We start from the raw sequence: 18794 nt of genomic DNA, 5'->3' as shown, positions 1-18794 counted from the left end.
TTATTATTATTAAAAAATCCAAGGTTTATCACTTTTTGACTTTATATAATTTATATTCAGGTTTTCTTTCCCTTTAACTAGATCCAACCTCTGGTTGACACCAACTTTTCCCTTTACCAGTACTATTCAACATCTAATTATTACCCATGTACAATAGAGATTTCAACAGAGGATCTTCTGGCTAACACTGAAACATTACAATTTTGGGGCTAGAGATATCCTAAATATATAGCAACCAAGAGTTTTTGTGCAGCTAATTACAGCTTTAGAATATATTCTATGATTAACACAATCTTTTGAACATGAGAGAAGTTGTAGGATTATAAAAAGATGTTAGACAATAGTATTTTGTCTAAATACTGCTACTTAAAAGTACAAACTGCCTTTAAAGAAGACAAAAAATGTTTAAAATAATGTATTATACATAATAAATAATATTGTATATAATACATTATGTGTTTATATTATATAAATATAAATATTATATATAATACATAATAAGTAATATGCATTAATCTAATTAAGAATTTTCTTAGCATACATATTAACTTCTACAGCATCAAATTTTTGAATCTGTAAAATGTTAGGAAATCTCTATTGTGCTAAGAATGCAACTGCCTCAGTATATGAAATATTGACATATTTTTGATATAATACAAGATTTAATATAATTTTTGATATAAGTAATACTTTTTTAAAAGCACACCTGTATAAAAGGTTGTGCTGAAGGCCCCTGACCCAATTAAAGGTGGAAAACAGCATGGCTATGCTATTTACTGAGATTCCCTTTTGTTGTTGTTGCTAAAGCCATTATCTTTTATTGTGTTCTCCATTTCCCTGCATGACATTTTGAGCATTGCCAAATACTGTTGTTTAATTGTTTCTTAGGGGTAATGAAAATATAAAATGGGGAATCATTATCTGAGTGGGAGAACAGCACTGGGAGATTTTACTTGTGAATTCATCACAAAGGAATGGGAGTCAATGGAGTGACAGCAGAATAAAGGGAAAATATTGTGGGATGTGCTGTCCCAGAAGGATGCTGGATTTAGGGCACAAGAGATAAATTACTCTGGTAAACACAACACTGCTGACAGATCCAGAATACCCCACCCAGGCTTGAAAAACTGATCTGAGAAGAGATATTGGCTACTGGAAAGAAACTGCAGGAGAGAAGAAAGAGGAATAAGAATTTTAGGGAAAAAAAAAAGCTGAGGAAAATATGGACTTGATTTTCTTTATGTGTAAAGATAAAGACACAAAGGATCAGAGGAAAGACAGAATCCCTCATGCAAAAGAAAAAAGCTGTGGAGCTTTTCAGTGGCTCTGAACTCCAGGCCAAAAATAATTGAAGGATTTGGGGAGTCAACTTGAGCAATGCTTTGCTTTACAAAAGCATGTACAACTTTCTGCAGCTCACATATTTGATTAAGCTCATTTGGGGATGAAATTATGTATCAGAAATTAGAATAAAGCTGAAGCTGAATATGACTTTGAACTACACTAATATCTGAACTTCTAATACACTCTGCTGGCAATGTTGCATTACTATAAATGTCTGTGTTATTGTGATGATACATAAACATTCAGGCACCTGAAGAACGTGCTTTAAACTCACATTTGTAGTAATTTGCCGAGCCTCTGGTGTTTAATAATGCAACAACCCTAGCTTAGCATTAGCAAAATAATTTAAGTGAGTGTTTTGCAATGTTCCATGAAGAGCATTAATGCAATAATACATTCTAAGTACTTAAAAAAAGGAAACCAACAATACAGTGATACAGCTAAAAGCTCTGTTAAATGAATGTGGAAATGGCTGATATCACAAATAACTTGAATTCTTGTTTTAAAATTTAAAGTTCTGACAGCTGATAGGTTTGAAAATGATCCTTCTCTGGAAAGCGAGGAAACATGACTGAAACCAGTGAAAACACAAAACTGCAAATGGTTCATGGTGAGAATTCTGTGATTCTCTTTTTTAAAATATACACATTAAACCACTGTTTAGTAGCAAATATCGAGCACTGTGGCCTGTCATAATGCAGGATTTGGAAATCAAATAACAACGTGGCTCCTCACCAAAAGACAGAGCTTCAGGTTGGTACAATATTCCCTCCAAGGTATCTCACCACATTGGTGTTTTCCTTTTGGACATCAATAACTACTCCTAAATAAAGATTATTTCCTGAAGTGGAACAAAATGGATGTTTTAGCATCATTCATTATGCAGAGAGGGGAATCACAGCAATTCATTCTTACAAACATTTTTGTCCATTGTGGGTCTCGTCTGCAATGCCAGCAGCCCCAAAAGCGATGGAAAGTGTGCTCAGTGGAGGATTCTGATGCAGAATATATTCCAATATATTCCAAACCTGACATCCAATCCCACAGGTACAGAGGATTAGGAATCCTCTTTTCCCAAGGGTTTGACCAAGGAATTATGCAGCAAGGACTGTGTTCTCTGCTTTTGCCTCAGCCTGAGTGTTCCCCTATGTGGGCACTGTAATTCTCATCAATTCTCCCAAATTGCTGTTGAAATGTGAGACAAAATGTGCCATTTTGATGATGAGCAACCAAGAAATAATATTTCAAGCATTTTTAAAAAATTACTGCTGTCAGAATTTTGATGAGAATATTCCTATGAAACAGCTGCTGCCATAGGACTGTGGTGTGGGATATTGATCTAGGAAAACAGTGAATAAACTCTATTTGAGCTGGTTTTAGTGATAGCTAAACTTGATGCATATTTAATTTGTATCATATTTTAGTGCTGGAATAACCAGATATAACTCCTATTTCTTATTATATTTCCTGTTTTTCTCCCTAATTATAGTCATCTTGTGGTTAATTAAAGAAAGAGTGCTAATGACATCATCTTGCATCATATCAGATAAAATAAATTCTATTTTCTTGTTTCAGAGTGATAGTTAATCAAGTAGTAGAGTTGGTTAAATGTTCCATCCCAAGTAACCTCATTCCCCAGTTCCTTTCCATTATTTATTTGGGAAAACAATAGAGTTACTCAAGAATTATGATGACTTTAATCATACTATTAAAAAAACTACAAGAACATAATGAAAAAGAAAAAAAAATCTATCAGCTGAAAATGGTACTCTGCTAAGTTATTTTTTGTTATTTAAAATCACTAATTTGAATTAAGCTGTTTAACAATATTTTTGGAGTAAGCAGTGGTCACATGAATTCTGAAAGGAACTCACATTGATCATGAGGAAATTGGAGGAGGAACCTCCAAATCACCCCAGTACCTCCAATAAAATGATACAGTCACCTCCACAAAAAATAACTAAAAATTGCTAATTCCATTGTGATTGAAGGAATTAAAAAAGTACCATGAATAAATCAGAGTATTCTTCAAAGAACTGAATTCATCCCTAAGTGAAGAGCACGAAAAATCCTGGCATGGCAAATGGAAATAGAGAGCACAATGAGGATCCATCATAAATTCAAGTCCTGGTGGAAGAGGCCATGGAGCAAATTCAGCAGAATTTTTGAAGAGTAATCTCCAACTCTGGCTAGTATTTTACACAGGAGTTCTAAAAGAGCTCAAGCATGAAACAGTTGAATTATTCACTTCAATTTAACTCAAAACTGTCTCAATAACAGACAGAGATATTTCAGTGCCAGGGGCAAATGTGACACCAATTTTCCACAAAGATGACTGTGGCAGAGATATGAAAAATTACAGCAAATAATCCTGGCTTCCTTATCCCCCAAACTGGCTGAATTTCTAATAAACCCCCCATGCATTTGCAGACACCTGAATAAATAAGATATCATTAATGAGTAAACACAACTTTTCTTAAGAAAAGGCAGACTTTGAAAATAAGGAGATAAAAAAAATTGACTGATATCTCCCATTCCAAAAGACCTTGTCCAGAAATGTCTCAAATACTCAGAAATATTGATAGCTGTCAGCAGTCATTGAAAATTATGCCTTGGGGGAAAGTGGGTCTTTTGGGTAGAGAAAAACTCTTAATGTTTTATGAAAAATAACATTTGAAAATTAAAAGACAACCTGTCAATATATCATATTCAGAGGCAGTTGCATTCTTAGCACAACAGAGTTTTCATGCTGTAAATAGCAAAAATAATTTGAGTTCATTGTCCCAAAGCACTCAAGAATGGCAACATATGAAAAATGAAAAAGATTGAGTAGCTGGTCATTTCCTTGAGCACAGAGTAATTGCATTTTACAAGTTTAATGTTGGTTCACCTGTGCTCTTCAGAAAAACAAGAGGTATCTCATATATATGTGCATATATAAATATATGTGTATTTAATATGCATGCACTGCATTACTCTTGCATATAATCACAGGGGGTGAATTAGATTTAACAATTTCTATATAAATTGCAGCCTCACACTGATTTTTTCATAAATCAGCCTCAACCTCGGTCAGTTAAAGAGTGCTTTTAAAAAAAACCAAGATGCTCTTACTCCAAAAACTGAAAGGATGCTGAAAATATCTTGCAGCCTCCTAAGAACAAAAAAAGAAAATTGAAAACTGGATTATGGTGAAGCCTCAGAACTCAGACAACTTGAACAGTGATTATTTCAGGAGAGCAGTTGCTGACAGCTGGGTTCAGATCCTTCATTCTTCACTCACCATGTGCCTGGAGCCAGCTTTAGCTCCTTTCCTTGGTCCTGTGGCTTTTGGCAGCTTCATTTTGCAGCCAAACCATCTGACATCAGCCCTGCCTCCTGCTCTCCACGTTTTCAGCAGCATTTAAAAGAAACACATGCCCACATCGAGGTGCTTTGGATTCACCCTGGGTGTAACCAGAATTCTGTATTTAAACTCTTTTGCTCTTGAGGAACTGATATTTCCTGGCAGGTCCAGGAGGTTCTCAGGGGGCTGGAGACTGGGACCAACTGGAAAACAAGAAACAATCACCAGAAAGCAGAATTAAACTGGGCATTGTGTAAAACACAGCAGAACCACACAAACACTGAAAATACAGAGGGTTGTACTCACCATCCTGTTGAGATGTCATTTGTTTCCATCCTAGTGATGACCTGGAAATGCACTTGGATTTTGTGCAAATGAAAAAAATGGTGTGTCTACACATCACAGCCACACACTGCTTCCCCTCCCCATCTCAGGAATGAGAACATTTTCCTTTCCCCCCAAGGTCTCATCCTATGCCAATTATGCATTTGGGCTATAAAGGACTGGATTAGAGGCAAAAGGAATTGTCACATAGAAATGATAGATCATTTTCAGATTTTCAGAACAATAAAAGGAATTGAATATTTCATTAACATTATTTTCCTTCTGATTTTAATGCTTTGGAAACTGTTACAACATGTTTATGTTTGCATTTAAATCTATTTCAAATAAATATATGGTTGTATATAAAAAGCAATTTAAATACATATAATGATAAAATTAAGTTCCATTACTGCAATATTCTTTATTTTCTACAATAACAATTCACCAAGATTGTTATCCCTTTCATCTTAATTGGGTAATGTATTTTCCTCAATGCAACTGTTTGGAAAACAAACACTGGGTTTCTTTGAGGCAATTTGCAGACATTGTTAATCTCTGTAGCAGTTATGATGCATATTTTCCTCCACCACATCCATGGTATTTTATTATTGAGCCACAAACCCCTCATTTTACATGTGAAATGCGGTTGTGTTTGTTGCAACAATATTTGTTCTTTTTGCCTAAGGACTCGTGAACAGCCAGGCAGGAAACAGAGGGCAGATTGAAGAGTGCCAGCTCTAGAAAATGTCAAATGTCCCTCACTGACAGCCAAGGCTGCTGAAGTCAGCAGCTCCATCAGGATTTCTGGTGGAACTGGGAAATGAACACTCAAAAATCACAGCAATTAATTGTAGGTGACCTGCTCCACACAATCACAGGGGTCCAGGGGCAGCTTAGACCAAGTTAGAAACAAGGATTGCAGGAGCTCCTTGGAAATCTTGTGTCTCTGCGGCCTCTTGCTGCTTCTTTACTGCAAATTTTATGCATTTGCTCCTTCAGTCTTGCTTGGACTTTTACTTTGAGCTGGGTTTGCTTTCCTTGACTCCTTCCTCCCCTTGCTGAGGTACTTCCACACCAGTGAAGCTTCAGAGGGGGGGAAGCAAACTGAAAGTGAGGGTCAGGGATAACATGGGCACATCACTGTCACCCCTGGGTGTCTCTGGTCCCCTCCAGACCTTCATCCCCTGCCAGGGACTGTGCTTGCTCCAGGACCAGCCCCGTGCTCACAGCACTTCCCATGCCAAGACCATGTCTGTGGAGCCAGGTAAAGCTAAAAAATATCTTAAAAGTTAAAAAACAGGATCTTGCTGTTTCTATCCAAGTCCTTTGCTAAACTGCCTTCTGAATTCTTTTGGCCTTTTTATAAAGAAAAGTTGTGGCATCTTTCCACAGTTAGAGGCTCTTTGCTAAAGAGCAGCTGAGCTATAATTTAGTTCCTTTATTTCCCAAATAGTGATCAGGTGTCACCTACATCATCTCTTGAAGCTCCTCTTTGGCTGCATAGATGGTGTATTAACCTCCTGAAGGATTTTGTCATGAAAATTAGGACTTGGATGTAATAATGTTTAATTTAAACAATCTAAACAGAGAGTTAAGAGAGAGCCACACAGGGTATTCAGGAGTCTTATGCCTAGGAAAGCTCTTCATAAACCTAAGTTTAGTGTATTTTCATAAAGCATTTAAGATGTCTCTACTATTTCAGTGGCAGAAACAACTTTCATTTATCTATTTCTAAGCAATACATTTTATTTTTACAAAAATTACTCCTAGGTAATTAGGATTAAGATCAAGTCTAAATCAAAAGAATACAGAATGCTTTGTATAAATGGCATAAGCCTGGAGTAAAAGTTGGATAGGAATAGATGATTTATTCTGCTTTGGTTCAGTGACCTGGGTTCAAAGTCACCCAAGGATAAAATCAAAGTAGGTTTTTTTAGTCTGAATAATATAAATGTTATGTGGAAGGATTTATATTCTGAATGCTATCTAAGCAATTAATCCAAAGGGAATTATTTATAATTGCTAATTAGTTAGACAACTACAAACGATATAGAATGGAATTATATATCAGTTCTCTTCTAAAATCTCGTGGGCTAATGTAATTGTGTTCCATTAGTATAAATCCCTTTACAATGGAGATTAAAATAAATGGGACTGAAACTTCTTTGGCTTCTGTTTCCAGTCCTGCTGTAATGGATGGTTTGAGCCCAAATCCTGTAATAGGATGATGCTGCCCAGCTCAGGGACTGTCAGAGGTCACAGGCTGTTACCAAAGTTTGTGCACTTTTCAGCAGTGGTTATTTACTTCTATTTCTTCTAACATTTACTTCCACTATTTATTTGTTACTTACAAAAAGGGGAAGCAATCTTCTGCCCTGTTTGGTCTCTCCCATCCCATCACACACAACCCTAGATACGATTTCACTTTTCTGCAGATATAAAAGTGTCATTTCTCTTTTTGAATTTGCTCAAGATAGAAATTTTTGCCACCATCACTACAAACATTTACATCAATTAGTTGAAGTTTTGTTTTTTGCTCCACTGGGAGATCAAAAAATTGTCAGAAAAGAGTATGGGAAGATTTTAGGGTTTTGTGGGGAAGCATACTGCTGTTAAATTCCTTCTCTCTTTTATCAAAGGACACTTCCAGGATGGATAATTTACACAGCAAGCAACACGAGAATGGTCACACTTAAAACTAAATCCAAACACACTTCCACTACCCACAGGAGCACAGCAATGATATTGGAAGGATCTCCTGCTGTTTTCCATGCAGCTGGACATCCCAGACTCCAGGAGCTGGAGGGATGCTACAGCTGAGCCCTTCCAGGAGCTTCCTCAGGGAGAGGATTCATCCCAGTACTGTAGCAAGACAATGGAATATTTGTGGAATATCTTCACAGAGGTTCCAATTAACAGCAATAAAAATTAAAACTTTTTTTTTTTGCAGCTCTTGGAAAGTTTGTTGAATTAGAAGTAATTTGTCCTGGGAAATTGAAGTCTCCTGAAAAGAGGTTTTGGAGTTTCCCACAGCTCAAAAGACTTGTGCTTTATAAAATGAAATGACCCTATTAATCTACACTGAGAGAATTTACAGTCAGTTTATGCAGAATAACTTTAGCATTTCGAGAGCAGTAAGAACTTGATTTACATGCTGCTCCTCATAAAGAAGGAGGTGAACATTTTCGAGCAAGTGCAGAATTTCCTCAGGGGAGGGGACTCTCAGCAGTGCTGCAAAGCAGGGTTTGTGCCAGAAAAGGCTGAGTATAAACTGCTCCCATCTGCAGGAGCTCCAGCTGCAGATGCTCCTGGGAATGTGGGGGAATGGCAGAGGAAAGATCAGCTGGAACTCTGAGAGCAGGAGTGGCTCACAGGGACAGTGCTGGTCACTGACAGACAGCTTCAAATCCAAACAAATTAACTTAAAATCTAAGCAAATTGATGGTCCTGAACTGGCCTCTGTGCTCTCTTTGGGATTTTCCAAAATGTTGGGCAAGGCAGTGGAATCAGATTCAGGTATTTTTTAATCTATTAGAAAAATTCCATGTGCATACAAAAATCGGTCCCTTGCATTGAACTGTAGGTTTGTACTGCCTGCTGTGATGAAAAAATAGGTAGTAACTGTGAAAATGCCATGAAGATGTAACCCTGCCCCTAAAAAACAGACATAGAAATTTCCTTTTGGAAAACTCTCTGAGAACTTCACCTGAAGAACAAACTAAGCTGAAGTACTGCTGTATTAATTAGTAGTTTAATATGCAGAGTAATTCTGAGGGAGAGACAAACTAAGGAAGTCAAATAAAAAAGCCCAATAACCACTATTAGGAACTCATTGATTTGTTTGTCCAATTAATTTTAGACCTAACAAATTACTGTCTGCCACGTGACTGATCTCTGACAAATTCTCAATACTGAGTGGATGAAAGTATTTGCACAGATTGGATACCAATAAAGCAGAACGTGAAACTATGGGGGTTTAGATCTGTTTAATTGGAATTTCAACGAAATTAAATTGAAAAATAAGGTCAAAGTAAACTGGTTCTGGTTATTGATATAAATTTCATGTAGCTACAGGAAGATATTGAAGCAATTTATTTCAATCTAAAGTTTTGATTCATTGTTAGATATGTAATTAAATTTATTTTGTAGAAGCTTTACAAATGCTTAAATCTTCAGTGAAATATTGCCCCTGCAACAGAAAGTTTAAACAAAACAAGTCACACAGTTATCTTTTAGATTTACCTTTCTTCCCCTGGGAATCCTATTCTACTGTTTTACCCTTTATGTACATCAAAGATATTTCCAAAAACTGGTAAATTAGAACTTAGTTCCCATCCTTCCTTGGGTGGGAACTAAATTAATGTCAAAAATGAAGATGAAACCTCCATCCCTCTTTAGGTGCAGAGCTACAGACAGCCCTGAGCTGTATGTGAGGGATAACCCCAAATTCACTCCAACCCCAAATTTCAACCTAAACCACTCCCTTTGGCTGTTTTTATGTTACTTAGGTGCTTACACAAAGTGTATTTAGTGATCCACAGATGATCTGTTCCACGTGGGAAAAGAGATTACTCATGATAGCAAACCTGTTGTAGGGAATGCATTGAGGTAAATCACCAAAAATAAATGGGGAAGTTTTACTCTCATTGAGGCAAATCGAGATGAGGTTGAGATTAATTAAGCAGGAATGTACAGCACATGACACCTAGTCTAATAAAGATATTTGCATATTTAAAGAAAGTGAAACAATATCTGTTTTAATTAAGTAGGCTGCTCCTTCAGGTTAATGCATTCAGGGGAAAAATTAAATCTGTCTCGAATCCCTGGAAGAAACAGAGAGTGGCTGAAGGAAATTGGCCCCTGAAATGTGATTAATGGACTTGTGTGATGGGGACTGACTCCTGCTGAGGCACCAGGGCTTGCAGGGAGCCAGGTGCTGGCCCTGGGGCAGGGGCTGCAGGCTCAGAGCAGCGCGGTCTGTGAGCCACACATCAGCTCCAGGTGTCACCTCCCTGCTCAGCCTTAGCTCCAGCTGGCCAGAGCTGCTGCCATCACAAGATTTGACATCGAATTTGCCCCAAGAGCCAGAGTCTGGCATTTCCTCTGCTTGCTCTGTAGATCAGAGGGCAGGGCTCACCCCAAAGATGAGGGACCAGCCCTGCTGCCCCACTCCCTGCGGCCTCTCCTGGCCTGCTGGGCCAGGGACCAGCAGAAGCAATTAAAATTACACTCTGCACTTCCAAAGCTGCTGATTAGAGGTGTCAGTTCCTAATGTGCTCTCTTGTAAATGCTTTATATCCTTTGGATTGCTCATGTGAGTCCAAGAGCAGTGAGGAGAAACCTCTGGAAATGATCAAAATTCCATTTTTGGGAGTGCTTCAAGGTGAGGAGCCAAAGATTCTCTGAGGTCTGGCAGAAAATCGTGCAAAGCAAGAACAGAAAGCTGCTTTCTACTCCCAGCTGTCCTCATGTGCAGCCACAACACCTTCACAAAGGTTGCCAGGCAGAAGAAAAAGGATTTTTAAGCTGAGAATTCCAGAGAAAAATACTGAAGGTAGAGGAATGCCCCAGTAAGATCAAAGGAGAATTAAATACTGTGCTATGGACACAAATTTATGCATTTCCTGTGTTTTCAAAGAGCAATTTGATGTGATGTCACTTCATGTCTAGCACATCATGCAAATATTTTCTGCAGAAATCTGGCATTTCCATGGTGTGTGTTGTGTATAATCTGACCAAGGAGTACAGCTGGAGTCTCCCTCACCAAAAACCACTGCAAACATCACTGCCAGGCCCAGGGATTTCTCTAAAGAAGACACTTCTGGGTGTTAAAGCTTTTTAAATGGAATTTATAAATATCATATTTATAATATATATATTATATAATATATATATAAATATTCATAATTTATATATATAAACAACTCTTCAAAATTCCATTTGAGCCCTCAAAGAATCATGAAAAAAAGTGCATAGAAGCCTAGCTCATTATTATCTAGTAACTCATTAATATCTAGTAACTCATTAATACCTAGTAACACATTAATATCTAGTAACTTATTGGTATCTAGTGAAAGTTACCATAAGAAATAAATATAAAAGCTGGAGAAACCCATATTAAATTCAAGGTTATTAAGTGAGTCATGCTTGATAAAAGCACATCTTCCTATTTTTTATTGCCTGGCACTGCTCAGGATGCATCTAGCAATTAAAAACATAACTGTTGCACAATAAAAATTGCCAAAGCTATTAACCAGCCATATAAATGAAAACTTTGACTCCTAGCACTTTCCATCAGAGTAAGACAGAGTACAGGCAACATGCTTCACATTTCCAGGAATTCACAACCATTACATCTTTTGTTTTTGTAAGTCAATCCATTTACTTAAAAAAAATAAAAATAAAATTCCTTAGACCCACCCTGCCACATTTTGCTGGATATTTTTGAGTTTTACATAATGGGAAAAATTTAATTTCTTCATTTACAAAATTTGTAATTAGCTGGAGGATATTTTGATGTTTAAAAAAAAATGTGAGGGAGAGGATGTCCAAAGGTTAAAGCATCAGAGTGATAAACTGCACTCTAAGTCGAGACATAAATATGGCCCCAGTAATAGCTGGAATTAGCAAGACAAGGTTAAAATTTAATTTTTCTAATAGTGAGTTGTTAAAAGTTACATCCTGCAGTATTAGGCAGAAATGGCTGGTGTTATTTGACTTTCATGGGCAGAGCTGAGGTCGCTGGGCCCAGCTCCAGGGATGTACTTAAGCACACGTTTAAGTGCACAATAATTATGCACATGCTTAAAATTTGCCCTCCCTCGGTTTCTCAAGCTCTTGCAGCTACAAAACCAGGGGTAAAAATCAAGAAATAAAAGCTGTTTCTTGGTCACAAACCAGCAGGGTAACAAGCACATAAAAGATTTGAGGTTTTAAACATTTTCCTTAATCTTTGTGCAATCTGATTCAAACAGTTCTGGTTTGGGGGTACATGATGCAATAAAAGAACCATCAACCAAGCATCCCCTCGTGATTTTTATATTTTAATGCAGTCAGGAAAATGTTTCTAAAATCAGAATTTACATAAATTGCCAGCTAGACAAGTTTAGGACAGTTGTCATTAAATTGTAATTTCCAAATGGCTTTTGAGGCAGAACTGTAGAACCTGGAAGATATGCATATTTAAAAATGGATTATGAACAAGATATTAATGTATGTATTAATTCCAGATTTCATATTTATTCTGCTCCTGTCCATCAGGGTCATATATAAATACTGGTAAAAAAAGTCACAGGTGCCTTCCAACTTGCAATATCAACATTTACTCTCTATATTATTTTTAGATTTAATCTTTTGCCTTTATCATCTTTCCTAAGGTATCTAAAAATACTTTACACTATAGTGTAGTAAAAATTGCCTGATTTATTTACAAATTATTATAATGTAGTTATTCAGAAGCAGTACATTTTTATCCTGTTTATCTGACAGATATTCTGATGCAGTAGTTTAATAGACAAATGTAATTTTGCAAAACACTATTAGATTGCATGTTTGTTTTAAAGATTAAAGTGGGTGACAGATTGATTGCTCCTAAATTGTTCATTCAGGGTAACTACACACATTTTAAACCACATTTATTTCATGTTCTGTGTACATAAATCCAATGAAACATTAATTTTTCTAGTTAAAAACCCCATGTTATTGGAGGACAGGAATTATTGTCCATGCTCATGAAATTAGATTAGATTACTTTGGTTTTGATAAGTTCTGTTAGAACAATCAAGTCTTAATTCTGTTATCAAGAGCTAAACTGTGGATATACCTTATTTCAAGGGTGATGATATATAGAGATTACTCTTAGGATAATTTTTTTTCCTAAAGCATTATTCCTAAAATAAGCTATAAAACAAATTACTCCAATACTTAATAAAATATATTTAAGTTAATGATTTTTACACTTTATGAGCATACAGTGAGAACAGAAGAAACATTAGAAATCATTATAGATTTGTAAATATTTTATTAAGAAAAAAAAATAATCAACTTACTCTCCAGTCTGGCTGGCCAATTAGAATGATTTGTTTCTGATAGAAGGATAATTTTGTTTTGGGAAAAAAAAACCAAAACTGTTTAGTGCTGTCATTTTTTCCAAGTTCAATTTTGCAAAGGGTTTGAACCCAACAGTTAATTTGTGATTTGCCTCTGTATCCAGTTTTGTTCCAGCTGAGGTTTCTGTGTGATGAATACAAACCCAGGCTGGGGAAATGCTCCTTGGAGCACTTAAACCCTTTAGAGAAGGTGGATCAAACTTGAGGGAAAGTTTTACAAGAGGGAAGATTTAAATATGGACCCACTTGAGCTCCTGGAATCTGCACTGAATCCATTTGTAGGACACTTAGGTGGCACCAATAAAACAAATAAATATCAACTTGGTTTTTTTTTCTGGAATGAATCCTTTCAAACACATCAAACTTTCTTTTTTTGTTCTATTTCTTTCTTTAGTGCAGGGACAAGTCTTGGGGATAAGGGAAAACCAAACCATTAGAATTCATCATGACCTCAGTGTTTTACAGTAACACACAATACTCTCCTGAGTAAACATGAAATAGATTGTTTGGATTAAGTTTTCCCCATGTGGGATGATTATTAATCACTGTCAATTTGAATGGATAAATAAAATGCAGTTCAGGTATGACTTTTCCCAGGAATGACAACACACTGTTTTGTAATATTGTCATGGATGAGAGAAGGAAAATATTCCTAGTAAATTGCAAGGTAATTCAGCTGTGGGAGTAGCACAATTACATAGCAAAAATAGAAGTTATTGTGACCAACAATCATAAATGAACACAGAACCATTGACAATTAACTTCAGTGATGCAGATTCTGGGAAGCTTTGTTAAAGTCAGTGTTTTACCTTCCTTTTAATCTCTTCCTTCAGAAAATATCCACAGAGATGAGGAAGTTAAAACTTTTCCTTTGTCCTTGCAAGTCCTCTGTAATCTTTGTTTTCAGACAGATCAGGCTCATTGCATCTGGTAACGACCCTTCTGCTCTGATCAGATCTGTCAGCTCACACTGGCCAATTATTTTGAAGTGTGTGATCCTGTGAGTTGATGTTTCTCAAGAAATATGAAGTAAAAAGAAGAAATATTACTACTTTAACATTTATGTGACATAAACTGACAATACAGTACACTTGTGTCCAAATTTAGTACTTCTCCCTGTAGTGGAGGAGATCCAATGTGTGCAAGGATGACTGGATCTGTATGTCTTGAATTTTTTTTAAGAATGTTTTTGTCACCCAGTTGAGATTTGGGTGGTGCTGACATCTCCAGAATCAACGTGAGCTGGGACAGCTCAGCCCACAGGGCTGTGCAAGAATTGAGCAAAGGGGAAACTCAAACTTCAGTGCAACCACAACTGCATTTTTCTTTTTTATTCCTGAGCTTCATTTCTACTTCCAAAATATCATGAAAAAGATTTCTGTGTACATTTTTATCTTTGATAAATAACTTTTCAACAAACAGATCACAAGTCTTCTATTCCTCTCTAGTTCTTAGCACAGAGAACAGTCAGCAGTGCTCCTTTCACTGTGAAGGCTTCTCCTCAGGTTGTCAGGGGACAGCTGTTGGTTTTTCCCAAGCATTTCCTGAATTCCCCGATGCTGTTGGACATAATTCTCCACATCCTGCTGCAAAGCCCACCCTGGAGTGCTGGATTTGTGATCAGTTGGTGGAAGAGCACACAGCAACCCTGAGAAAGCAGAATTGTCCCCTTTCCCTCCTGGCCTGCTCAGGGCTGTGTCACAATAACTCTCACAATTCTGGTGCTGCTGCAGAGCAGGTGCTCATCTCTGGCTGAGTAATTTACCTCTGCCATGAGGGGCAGGGAAGGAAAATGACATTTTGAAAATGTAGAGTTAAACACCTACTTGAAAACCAACCCAGTGCAGCTGAACTGAAGATTTCCATAACCTTTAAGTTATGCCAGCCTTAACACAGGAGGTTAAGGTGTTGACACAGCAATGTAATTAACAGTTATTTCTACAAGAAAGTGTCTTTTGTGACAAAAGTTCTGATTTTTAAATACCTGAATTAAAAAAAAGTCTGATCTTAAAACCTTGCCAGACCTTGGTGGTAAGCACATACAGCAGTACATGTTTGGTTTGGTTGCTTTTCAAGAACTAAATGGAATTTTCAAATTCATTCAAATCTTGAAGAGCAGAATAACTTTTATTATCTATTTCTGTTTTTAAGGAGAACTGAGTGCCTAATTTGCTTTGAGCATCTAGCAAGTATATTCTCAGCTGCTGAAGGAATGAGGACATGCTTGTTAAAACTTGTTCAGCTAATTTGACACATATTTGTAGAAGAAAATATATTACCTTACAAGTTGTCTACTTCTATATGATGCCAAAATACATTTGCAATATTTTTCTCTAGTGAAGTGAGCTATTAATTTACACAACAGAATTGCAAATCTGAGATTTTCCAGGAACTAAAGTGACTGATGTTAACACTTTTCATAATTTACAGAAACAAGAAGGAAAACATTTGCTGGCATGCAAGTAATCCAGTTACAGGATTACAAAGATAAACCTCATCTATGTCAGTGTAACACAAACAATTTTGCTTTTAAATTGTTTTCTTACAGTCTGCAAGGATTACACATCAATAAAGTTGTCTGGGAGTACTTCTAGTCCCTGCATCCTTATTCTACCCAGGGGTAAACAAATTAAACTGGAATTCACTGAGACCTGATGTGCAAATTGTGGGCAGGATGTGCCCCACACACTCAGCACCACGGTCCAGTTTGAAATCAAGCCTGTACCTGCTAAAAGATGCCTTTTTGACATATCTAAAACAGAAAGCCAAACAATTTGGCTTTCAATGGCATTAATGAGTTTCTGCCTCCTCACTTGTCCTTCGTTCTGAGTCCATTTTCACCCTTAGGTCTTTACAGAGCAGTGGTAACTGGATCCTGAACCTGACCCAGATTAAAAGAGAAACATTAAAAAAAAAAAGCTATTTATTTTTGTCTGTGTCTTATTGAGGCTCTGGCTGCCAGCTTGCAGAAGGCAGGCTGGAACAGGTCAGCACCTACCACTGAATCCATGGAACTGGAGGCAAACTTGGCTTTCTGTAGTTTATAGCACTGCAGTGAACCACAAACTCCCTCCCTCAAAACGGGTCAGGCATGAGAATGCTTTTATTTAATTACTCAAGGGAAATATTGACACTTTTAATTCATTTTCATTTCCTTTCTTGTCAATATCTTTCCTTTCTTTACTTTCCCTTTTGTGTGTGCTTGCAAATCTTCCTTTCAGGAAAACCACTGCAGAGACTCTTATTTCTCCCCCAATATATATATTTAATTCCTTTTTCCTTATTGCCCTTGAACACAAACATGAGTCTGCTCCTTAAACAAACAATCCTTATGATAACTGTTGAAACAAGCGTTCTGTAAAAGCCTCCCCTTGCTCAGATGGACAGTTAAAATTTGGAGATGAAATAAAAATCTCCTTCTGATCATCTCCTTCCCTCCAGAGTTATCTGGCTAACTGAGAAAAAAGTATTAAATAAAGTTCTCTTATTTGCTTATGCAAAATATTGACTTTCTCTCTAACCCTTCAGCTGTGTGACACTGCTCTAATGAGGCACCATGGACAGGGAATTTCATTTGGATGCTTGGAACAGCCAGGATTACTGGAATGGGAATTGCCCTGAGGAAAACACAGCTCTGCTCTGCACTCATCCAGGACAGAAATTTCTGTCTGCACTCACAGAAAGGGGACTGAACATCAAAATGCTGCTGGCCAGAGATCTGACCTTACCTGTGGATCCAACTTCTTTTAGTCAAGTGGTAAAAGTGGCATGAGATCTGTAAGGGAAAGTGTTTTAATTGGCATTGCTGTCTGGAAATGACATTTGGAAAAGGAACGCCAGGTGACTCTTCAAAACTTTTTCTAGCACCTGTCACAGTAATTCTAGCTTTATTTCCTGGCTTATTGTCTTTACATGTTCAAATGAGAGGGCCAGCTTTGGTAAATATTGTACATTTTTCATGAAACACAAACACTGACATGCTGCCTCTGCTTCTCACTCATTTCTGAATCGTGATTTTTATGTGTGAGACAGATAATTTCAGTATATTTAAAAGTTGTGTACTTATAACCATATGAGGTTGTTGAAAACCAAGGCCAGGTTTATAGAAGTGCTTTAAGTTTGCAATAGTCCAAATACTCCTACATCCACTGCGTGTGTGCTAGCCATCAAAAGAGAATTAGAGTTTGTCCAGGCAGCTGGCAGAGATATTACAAGATGAATAGAAAGATTATTCACCTTTTACATCAGTGAAGGAGAAGCCAGTCCAGGAGGAAAGAATTACATTACATTTCAGTTCCAAATATTTACATTTCATTTCTGAATACCATTCCAGACCCCATGAACAAAGCAGGAAGCCTCACCCAAAGTGTGACACAGTCACAGGCACAGCAATATCTCCATGCAACAGCAGCTTTGGCCTTAATTCCACACAAACCATGATTTAGTTAAAGCAAATGAGAATCCACTTAGGTGAACTCTGCTATTATATGCCACCATAACAATAGAATAAAATTCAATTTCTGTCATTTTTAGACTGTTATTATAGCATCAAATACCTGCCTTTGGCTTTATTGGATAACAGAGATAAAGATGGTGTCTCTTACAAGTATTTATGGCAGTGGATAGAGCTGTTCTTGTGCAGATGGTGACAAGTTCTGCTGAAAACATGCATTATGTGAACGTGCAGCTCTTCCAGGCAGTTTTTTAGACAGAATTTAAGCTGTAAAGTCAGAATTACATCTGAAGGGAACAGTTAAATTATATCCATTTATGGAAACATGGTGACTGGACCAGGAAAACAACCTTTAGGATTGATGCAGCCACACCAAAGTATTTTGTTGATCATAGAATAAAATCTTTCACTTAATCTGGGTTTATTGAACTGTATCATACCTTTTGTTTTAATGGAGTTCAATTTTAAGTCTAGAATTGTCTTTAAATGATTTCAGGTGTATGTCTATGAAATATGAAAGTGCCTTTTAATATTTTTATTTCTCAGGAGTTATTTGTACCAAAATTTAAGTAGCTCCTCTGGCCTATCATTAACCTCATGAACAGATAATTTATGCTTCAATACAATTCTATATATTAAAATAAAAATGATTCAATTTTTTGTGTGTATTAAGGTATAAAGTACAACATTGAGAGGAATTTATCTTAAAATTCAAAGATTCTGAATGCTTTCAAGTGAGTATGCCAAGAGAAAGTCCCCAAGTTGAGAATCATGGAATTGGAACTCATACAGGATATATAGAACAATTACCAGGTACAGAATCCACCAAAAATAAATCTCTCAAAGAACAATTATCTTTAATAAGACTTGCCAAGATTGCAAAAATATTTGTATTACTAAAAAAAAAAGAGATATACTTTTCCATGGAACCATTTTCCTTATAAATGTGGTATGTCCTAGACTACCAATGCATCGTTCAAGCCATTTCAGGGATTAACTTTGATGCTATTAATTCATAAAGACTTCAAAGGCAGCACCTGTCAGGACAAAATTCTTTTTTTTCACCTTTGTAGTGCTGCTTATTTTGCTTTTCTTCCTCTAAATATCTAATCCACAGGCCCATTTAAGTAACAAGCATAGGTACAGCACAATGAAGAACAGATAGCTGCAAATAATTCTGATTTCTCGTGTTATTCAGATTGATGCATATCAGGAATAA

The sequence above is a fragment of the Parus major genome, chromosome 4A (genome assembly GCF_001522545.3).
Source record: "Parus major isolate Abel chromosome 4A, Parus_major1.1, whole genome shotgun sequence".
In the NCBI taxonomy this organism is placed as follows: Eukaryota; Metazoa; Chordata; class Aves; order Passeriformes; family Paridae; genus Parus; species Parus major.
Note: the sequence above shows the minus strand (reverse complement) of the source record.